The sequence below is a fragment of the Frieseomelitta varia genome, unplaced genomic scaffold (assembly GCF_011392965.1).
Source record: "Frieseomelitta varia isolate USP_RPSP 00005682 unplaced genomic scaffold, Fvar_1.2 scaffold_1825, whole genome shotgun sequence".
Taxonomy (NCBI): Eukaryota; Metazoa; Arthropoda; class Insecta; order Hymenoptera; family Apidae; genus Frieseomelitta; species Frieseomelitta varia.
This window is the reverse complement of record NW_025109556.1, coordinates 1-8,081: the sequence shown is the minus strand read 5'-3', so window position 1 is coordinate 8,081 and position 8,081 is coordinate 1. Positions and strand designations below refer to the sequence as shown.

The 8,081-nt window shown below is 43.1% G+C and overlaps 1 long non-coding RNA gene across 1 annotated transcript; it reads right to left on the bottom strand.

Annotated features, from left to right (window-relative positions):
• Window positions 1–3,404: 3,404 nt before the first annotated feature.
• LOC122538956 lies at window positions 3,405–5,930 on the bottom strand. Its single transcript, XR_006308958.1, has 2 exons — window positions 5,850–5,930; window positions 3,405–4,445 (listed from the first exon to the last, which is right to left on the bottom strand). It is a non-coding gene; the product is annotated as an uncharacterized LOC122538956 (long non-coding RNA).
• Between the last annotated feature and the right edge of the window lie 2,151 nt (window positions 5,931–8,081).

Here is an 8,081-nt window from a genome sequence, read left to right as displayed (position 1 = left end):
TTTTTTTGTTATTTCTTTTTGAGGGAGTAGCGTGTGGTATATAGAGTAACAGGAGAAAGGGAAAAACGAGGAACGATTTTCCTCCGGGATATTGGTCATAGGTATATACGCGGTGGGATGTACACTATCTCTCTTTCTCTCTTTCACTCCTCTCAGCTTCAGGGGACGGCGGAATGGTCGATATTGATATTGATTGGAAGTTTTTAACGGCCGATGGTTTAGAAGTTGCGCCTTGCCGGGGCGTCAGAGGAATCGCCATGGGGATCGTGTTTCGCCCGATGGATCGGGTAATCGCGTGACCCACCAAATGTTTTCAGGTTTCCTCCGAGGATTATCGCGTAAGATCTAGCCTGTTTATCTCGGTTTTCTTTTCTTTTTTTTTTTTTTAGTATCTACACAGACATATTCCTTCTTTTCATTTTCTAGTTTCTTTGAACTAATAAAGTTCTCTTTGTCGTATCCATCTGAATCGAAAAGCTCTACCGACTTTTTGTTTCCAGAATTTGGACACGTGAATAGAATCTGAGGTGCACTTGTTCAAATGATGCAAATAATCCTGTCTTATCTTATTCTCCGATGGAAGATACTTTCGCCGTGTAACTTCCGGAAATACGTGCTCTCCACTTAACCACGCAACTACGCGCGTCCCTAAGTATAGGAAGCTCGAGTCTATTTTCGTGGTAATTCATGATGTGTACGATATTGGAAAGTAAGCGGTGACTGGTGGTGCTAAATAAAGGCGACGGATTATCGAGTGTGTACGACTATTAATAAGAATCATTCGACTCGATGTTTATTCAGTCTTCCACCAGTCGACGAATCGCGAACAGAAATATTTTCCAAAAGAAGAAGAAGAAAAAAAAAAAGGAATTGAATCTCCGACTGCTGGACGCAAACTATTGATTATCAAAAAGTACAATCGTCTGCAATTGCAGTCTAGATTGAAAAGCTAGTTTGATTTTGATTTTTCGTGGGACTTTTCCTCTTTCTGTAAGTTTCATTTACACCCGAAGATTTTCTTTTTGGAATATTTGAACGAGTTAAGGGGACGGATGGGATTTCAGAGGGGATTTCATTCAGTTGTTGTTAGACGTCTGTTTCTCAAAGTGAAGGATCCCGGGGAATCTGAATCGGAGACAGTTGGAGATATTTCTCTGTTTCGTCCTAAGCAGTCGACAAATCACCACTGGGCAGAGAGAAACCAAGAGAAAACGTCGAAGCCAAGAGGAGAAAGAAAAGATCGGCAACCAGAAAAGGAGAGAGACGAGAAATCGTATCGCTGGATAAAGAAACTTGTCTAGGAGGGGGGAAAGGCAGGAGAAAACGACGATATCAATGCATGTGTGTTACCTGCCGCAATGAGAGGGAAGAAGAGAGAGCAGACGTAGAACGGTGGAAGATGTCGAAACAGAGGGAGAGTACGAGTGAAACAACGAAGAGGAGAAAAGGGAGGTCAGAGGGTTTGCTGAGCGCCGCCCCGATGATAGTGGGGGTAAATCTATCGCCGTCTTCGTCCGACCGCCGGGATAAACCGTAGGGTTGGCACCCCTACTGGCTACCTTCACCATGAACTAGGAAAAGACAGGTCTTCCAAGGGGAAGACTAGACGAGGATAGAGCAACGGCGTGGGCGTTACTGTAGAAAAAGATGGAAGCTGGTGGTTACGCGACAGAGAGGCAAAGATGGTGGATATCGTTGGTTAAAGAGGAAGGATATAAAAGAGGGATAGAGAGTGAAAGAGAGGGTGTAAGAGGGACAATAGAGAGAGGGGCAGGCGTTTCGTGCGTTTCGTGCGTTTCGTTGGAGAACTCTAACTATCGGCCGACCGTAAAGGTCGGCGTTGCGTTTTTTTTTTTTTTTTTTTTTTTTTTTTTTTCTTCTTTTCCCCTCCGCTTCTCTCTTTTCGTTTTTGCTCGCTTGCTTGCTTGCTTGCTTTCTTTCTTTCTTTCTGCTGTTCGCGGTCGTCTTTCGTCGAGTCGCCGGCGGTTCTTTAACGACGAACCAGCTGGTAGCAAACCGTTAACCGTTAACCACTCGGTTAGTGTCGCGCACTGTTCTCCACCTGTGCACGATTAATTGTCATTTCCCAGAACTAGTTTTGAAATTGTCGTCGTAGGATTGTTGAAAGTGTTGTAAAAATTGTGGTCGGGAAGTAAAGGGGGATTAAAAAGAAAAAAAGAAAAAAAGAAAAAAAGAGAGAGAGAAGGAAGATGAGAAAATCGTGAAGGAGAAACGGAAACAGTCTCCTGGAAAATGTGTCATTTTCTGTCTCTCTCTGGCGGCAAGGAAATTTAAAGGGACCGCGAAAGGATGACGGCGAGAAGGGGTGGGGGATCGTGTGTCGGGGCGGTAAAGGTGAGAGGGTAGTTAAAGGATGAAATAGAGTGGCGGATGGAGGGGAAATTGAGTCTGGTTTCTTGTATCCCGTTCGCCGAGCACCGTGCCATTAGTTGACCATGAGGAGTATCGTTACGTATCTCTCCCTCTGGAGAGGACCAGCTGACAGAGCCGCTCGACCAAGTGAAACTGTATTATCTACACGTCGATCCTTTCCTTCCAAGTGAAACAGTGTTTATCGTCTGTTATTCCTGCTTAAAATTTCTCAAACGAAAACATAATTCCCCGAGGGGAAAAAAATTCGCGAAGCACGAACCAAGGAACATAACGGAAGAAAGCTAAATTAACGGTGTGTAGGATATTTTCATCGAGTGTTTATTAATACTGGTCTCTCGGTCTTTCTTATTAAAATTCGATATTTAAAGACGTACGTACACCATGAAGAATACAGCCAAGAAGGAGAGAAAGGACGACGGAGATGACGAAGATTTCCTTCGGAACGTGTGCGAAAGAGTATATATGTCTATCCTGGTGGCGGGGGGTTCGCCAGGACCAGCGAAAACCATCCCTCTTGCCCTTTCCACGAGTGGAAACGAAAACACACAGAGGGAGCTGAAGTGCGACAGGTGGAGAACAAGGATGAGGATGGGAAAGGGGAGGGAGGAAGGGAGGGAGGGCTAGAAGAGGGGTGGCGAGCACATTTCGGGGTAGCAAAGGAGAAGGAGAGAGGAGACTAGCTGGTCGTGTTTGGCCCGGTGACGAGCACATGAGAGCGACGTGGAGAAACGTCGGCGGCGGCGGTGAAGAGGAGGAGGAGGAGAGAGGGTGGCTGGTGTTCATCGCCGAACGAAGAGGGGCGGGGGGAGAAGGGTTAGAGGGTGAGAGTTATGGACGTAGTGGGGAGTAGAGGCAGGTTCCGTGCGTTTCGTTGGAGAACTCGTACCACTGGGCGACCGTAAAGGTCGTCGTTGCTCTCTCTCCACATCGGTACATAGAAGTCGAGCAGCTGGCAGCAACGTCAGCAACGAGGAACGGATCAGTCCACCGTGTGCCAGCCTCGAGGTCCGTGTCTCTCTCTCTCTTTCTCTCTGTTTCTCTTTCACTCTCTCTGTCTGGATCCTTTGATCATATCGTTCGCGGTGTGGAGAGGAGACCTGCCTCGAACAACATACGACACAATTTATCCCGATATACACGAATTTCATCGAGAGTATTCTTTCTCCTTTACTTGTCTCTGTTTCTCCCCCCTTTTTTTTTTTTATGTTTTGTTCTGTCGTAACAAGTACTTGAAAGTTCTGTTTACTCTGCCACGGAGAAGAAGATGATACGAAAGAATTTCGAAGAGGAGAACGCAAGTTTGGGAACGGAGTTGTCGGATATCACGCGATTCGAATTGGATCCCAACGGTTGGATAGAGAAATTGTATATTTTGAGAGGATCGGTTGAAGAGAAAGAAGGATTTGAAGGATATCAGCTGGCAAGGTGGCGGCGGTCGCCGTTCACGCGATCACGGGATTACTGTCGACGATCGACCACGGCGATTACCGTGAGTAATTGGAGGAAGTTAGATTCCGTAGAAATCGATCATGTAGACGGAGATTGTTTTCTCCCTTCAATCGCTGCGTAGTTCCGTTTACGAACCATTAATTCGTCATATCGCGTGCGTATTCGAAGCATATTACTGTACAATCAAGCATTAACACTCGACGACCAACTTTTATTCCTCGATCATTAGAAACAAAGCACGTAGTATGAATTACATACGACGTACGCTTGCATCATTGTGTTGTCTCTATCGCTCCAAGATCTTCTTCTGTCGCAATTTCGTCTGCATTCTGCTTTTTATTATCCAGCTGTTTCATCATCCTCACGTTCGTAGCCTCTGGGGCTCTCTTCGATGCGTCTTTTGGAGAAACGTTGCACAACGCGGAAAACGCGAATTAAGCGTGTAAATACGAAAAACGTGCCGCTTGTTTTGACGAGTATTTGCGCTCCAGAGTGTGTCTCCAACGTTTTCGCTTCCCCCTTTTCCGTCTGGTCGCACTCTGGTTCTCGATTTCTTCGCGTTTGCCGATCTCTCCAGACATCGTCGGTTAGTGCACTTTTTTCTGAAATCCCACATTACAGAATAATTGTCGTCTGGACTCTCAGTTTGTACACGAGAGAAAAACGTTGTGCTTACTTTTTAGTAAAAAAAAAAAAAAAAAAAAAAAAAAATTGACAAAGTTTTTTTTATAGAAAAAGATCACAGTTTTCGGAAGGTTTAGATTTCTTTTGCCGTGTTCACGACGCAATTTAAATAACAGTTCTAGTGATACGATCGGTGAATACAACAATTTGCACGTTCGACGCGCATTGCATTTTTACATTGAAACAAATAACGTGAATAATCGCGCGAGCTGGCCTATCGTCCAACATTTTACGAGCTTGTCGACAAAGCGGATCGAAGCGTCGTCGTGTGCATAAAACCGCATACTTTAAATGTATTAATACACTGAGTCACGTCGACGAAAGACATTTCATTAATTCACGCAAATACCGATGTGAACAACGAGATACATACAAATTAGACTCTGGACGATTCCCCGTGGACGAGAATACCGTTTCCAAATTACAAAACAATAATTCTAATACGCACCGCTATAAGAAATTCTCACAAGAAGTTGTTCATACATTCATTTAAAAAACAAAAGACAAACGTAGTTGTATCATTAAGGAAGAATCATTTTGTGAGTTTAAGTTGACGTTTCGCGACCTTAAATCTACTTGACCGCGGGTTTCTGTTTCATTTTCCCGCGATGCAATTTCATTTCGGTGGACGTCTGTTATTTCACGCCCAACCACTGAATTATACTATATCACATTACCACCCTGTGTTCACGTGTGTCGCGTTCCACGGTTCACGTTTGATGCGTGTAATTCAAGTAAAATCGTCACTCCCGGGGCCAGAGATCGCCGAGTAGTTGGAAAGTACGTTTGAAATTGCCGCGTCACGCGGACGGGTCCATTGCAACGTTCGGCGCGGTGTAGCCGTGATCTTATTGGCCGATTCCTCGAATACAATGGCGTAGAGAACTTGCTCGCGCAAGGACGAATTACGTAATTGGAACGAAATATGCACGGCTCACCGCCTCTGATAATGAATTATTGTTCAAGCGCGAACGAAAATCAGGTGACTCTCTTCAGCTGGGACGTTAAAGTACGTCTGTTTTGGTAATAAAACGTCCAGTGTGTAATTTCGTCGAAGCGCGTTCGAAGTTCCAAGGACACTTTGTTTATGACTACGTAGATCTCACAATCCTAGATCGGTGCTCTATATATATATATATATATATCGCATCGTGTAATTCTGAAATTTTTCCTCATTCCTACGCATCGCCGAAGAATAAAAAAATGTGACGAAACATAAAACGCAATATTAATCTAGGAATTAACACAGCAGAGAGAGAAGGTGTTTCTGCCTTGCAATTATCTTGCGCGAGCACAGTTAGAAACTAGCCGCAAATGCTTACACGTGTGAGATGAGGAACACGCGCGCGCGCAACCGCACGTATCACCTACGTGTTCTCTAACGAACATTCGAACCCACCTCGTCGCCTGTACGAGCGAGTATCGCGAGCGTCGGCTCGAACGATAAATTCGTATTGTGAAGCAAATGCGATTGGTTGGCTGACAGTGACGTCAAGCCGGTGGGCAGCCGTCAAGTGGCACGATTGTGTCGCTAGAGATCTCTGTAAAAATCCACTTCCTTTTTTCCCTTCTCTCTTTCTCTCTCTCTCCTTTTCCCGATCGTTTATAATCGGAACCTGCTATTACGACGACAAATTTATCGAAGACTATGAGTCATCTCTGACTCGGTCGGACGCGAGCATCACGTGATGGTTTTTTTTTTTTTTTTTTTTTTTTTTTTTTGCGCGCTACATTTAATGTATTACACCCGGTTAGAATTAAGTGGATCCCTTATACGTGCACGAAGTTTGCATGCGTATTTGAAATGCACAAGTGTCGTGGCACACGTAACATTCTATCTAACGATGACGACTTTCCCGTTTCTTTTTTCCGGTTTCCTTGGCTGGGTGGCGATCGATGACGATGGGTGGTTGCAGTGAGCAGGCTCCATTGCGAATCGGAGTCCTTCAAAATGGACTTGATCCTGGATATCAACAACTGGCTCTATCCTATGGAACTTGGTGAGTGTCGTCCTATGATTTTATTTATTTTAATACGCATTGAACGTCAAAGCAATTGGACCGACAACTGAGGATAATACACTAAAAAGAAGTCCACTGAAATTATATGGCCAAGGAGATTAATAAAAATTTTTTTTTTAATAACTGACACTAATAACCAACTTACTGTACGAGTCAGTTTTTTGTAAGATTGACTTGATAAAACACATATGGTCTTCGTTACGTCGCTTGTCAATCAATTTGACAATTCATTTCCGGTGATAATCAAAAGCAAGCAGTTTCTAACGAGCATAAATATTTTTAACGCAAAGTCAAAAATATCTCCGATGATATGTAGTAGTTTGAAAATTTTAATATCAGAGGTTGAGGACGGTGTAATTTTGTCTGGTTATATTGTAATTTTCACTTGACAGCGTTGTCGAAAGGGAAAAGTACTTGAACAACGTCTGTTGGCGAAGGGACTTGCATCGCATGAAAATTCTGTTTGCTGTAGCTGTCAGGATTCTTTAGGTGTTTGTTTACATCGCGCGCGGCTCGCAACTTTGCGTGTGGTGCACTTGTTCGGTATAGTCACGGTCCGCAAACGTTATAAGATAAACTTTGAGTTTATCATCTTGTTAATTCGACGTGATATCGAAAAAATTTCATCATCGTCATCGTAAATACATATTTTCACAGTTGATGTAATACTTGACGCCGTGATTAAAAATGTATTAATTAAATTTTCATTTAAAATTACCTGTACATTCATTAACTTAATTTTACTATTTAAAATTTAAAGGGACATAATTTAATTCGCTTTTTGTGTGAAAGTGTTTCGATCAAAGCAGAAGTGAAAACAGTAATAATTGCAAATACAGTTTAAATACAATCGAACGTGTTCAATAAATGTACGAAAACATTTGCTTGGACCTACAAACAAAGACCATATTGCGCGACATTGTTTGTTACTCTTGTCTATTTTTATTCCGGTGACTAGAACACATAGATGTAAATTCCGAAACGTAGAATGAGATATATGCCCCTATGTAAAAGTTGCAGAACAGGTGGGGTGAATTTGGCAGCCGCGATGTTTAGAAATTTCTATTTTCCTTCTCTGAGCGAATTTCGAAATCCGCCGTTTTTCCGGTTGCGCAACGAATGCCAAAATCATCGATGTTTGAAAATTGTTCTATACTTTCCCTTATTTAAATGCACGGGTTTCTGAATCGGTGTCAAAATTAGAAGATAGGTGACACGAGTGTTTCATCAAGCGCGATCGATATCGAAGGAATCGATATAAACAACACGACGCCATCTTTGGTCCTTTTATAAACGCGACACGTGTTTCGCGCTAAAAGACAACCACACGTGCTGCTCTTTTACGCGTGTCTTTTTATTTTTGTGGTTCTTCCATCTCTTCGTTAGACGCGCGAAGGACGACCTTGGCTAATGGACACTGGTAGAACGTGTTTCGCACAGCTCGAAGCTGCTGTTGTGTACTTACATTCAACTTTCAAGGCTTTCATCGTTTTTATATTTTCTTTTTCTTTCTTTTTTTTTTTTTTTTTTTTT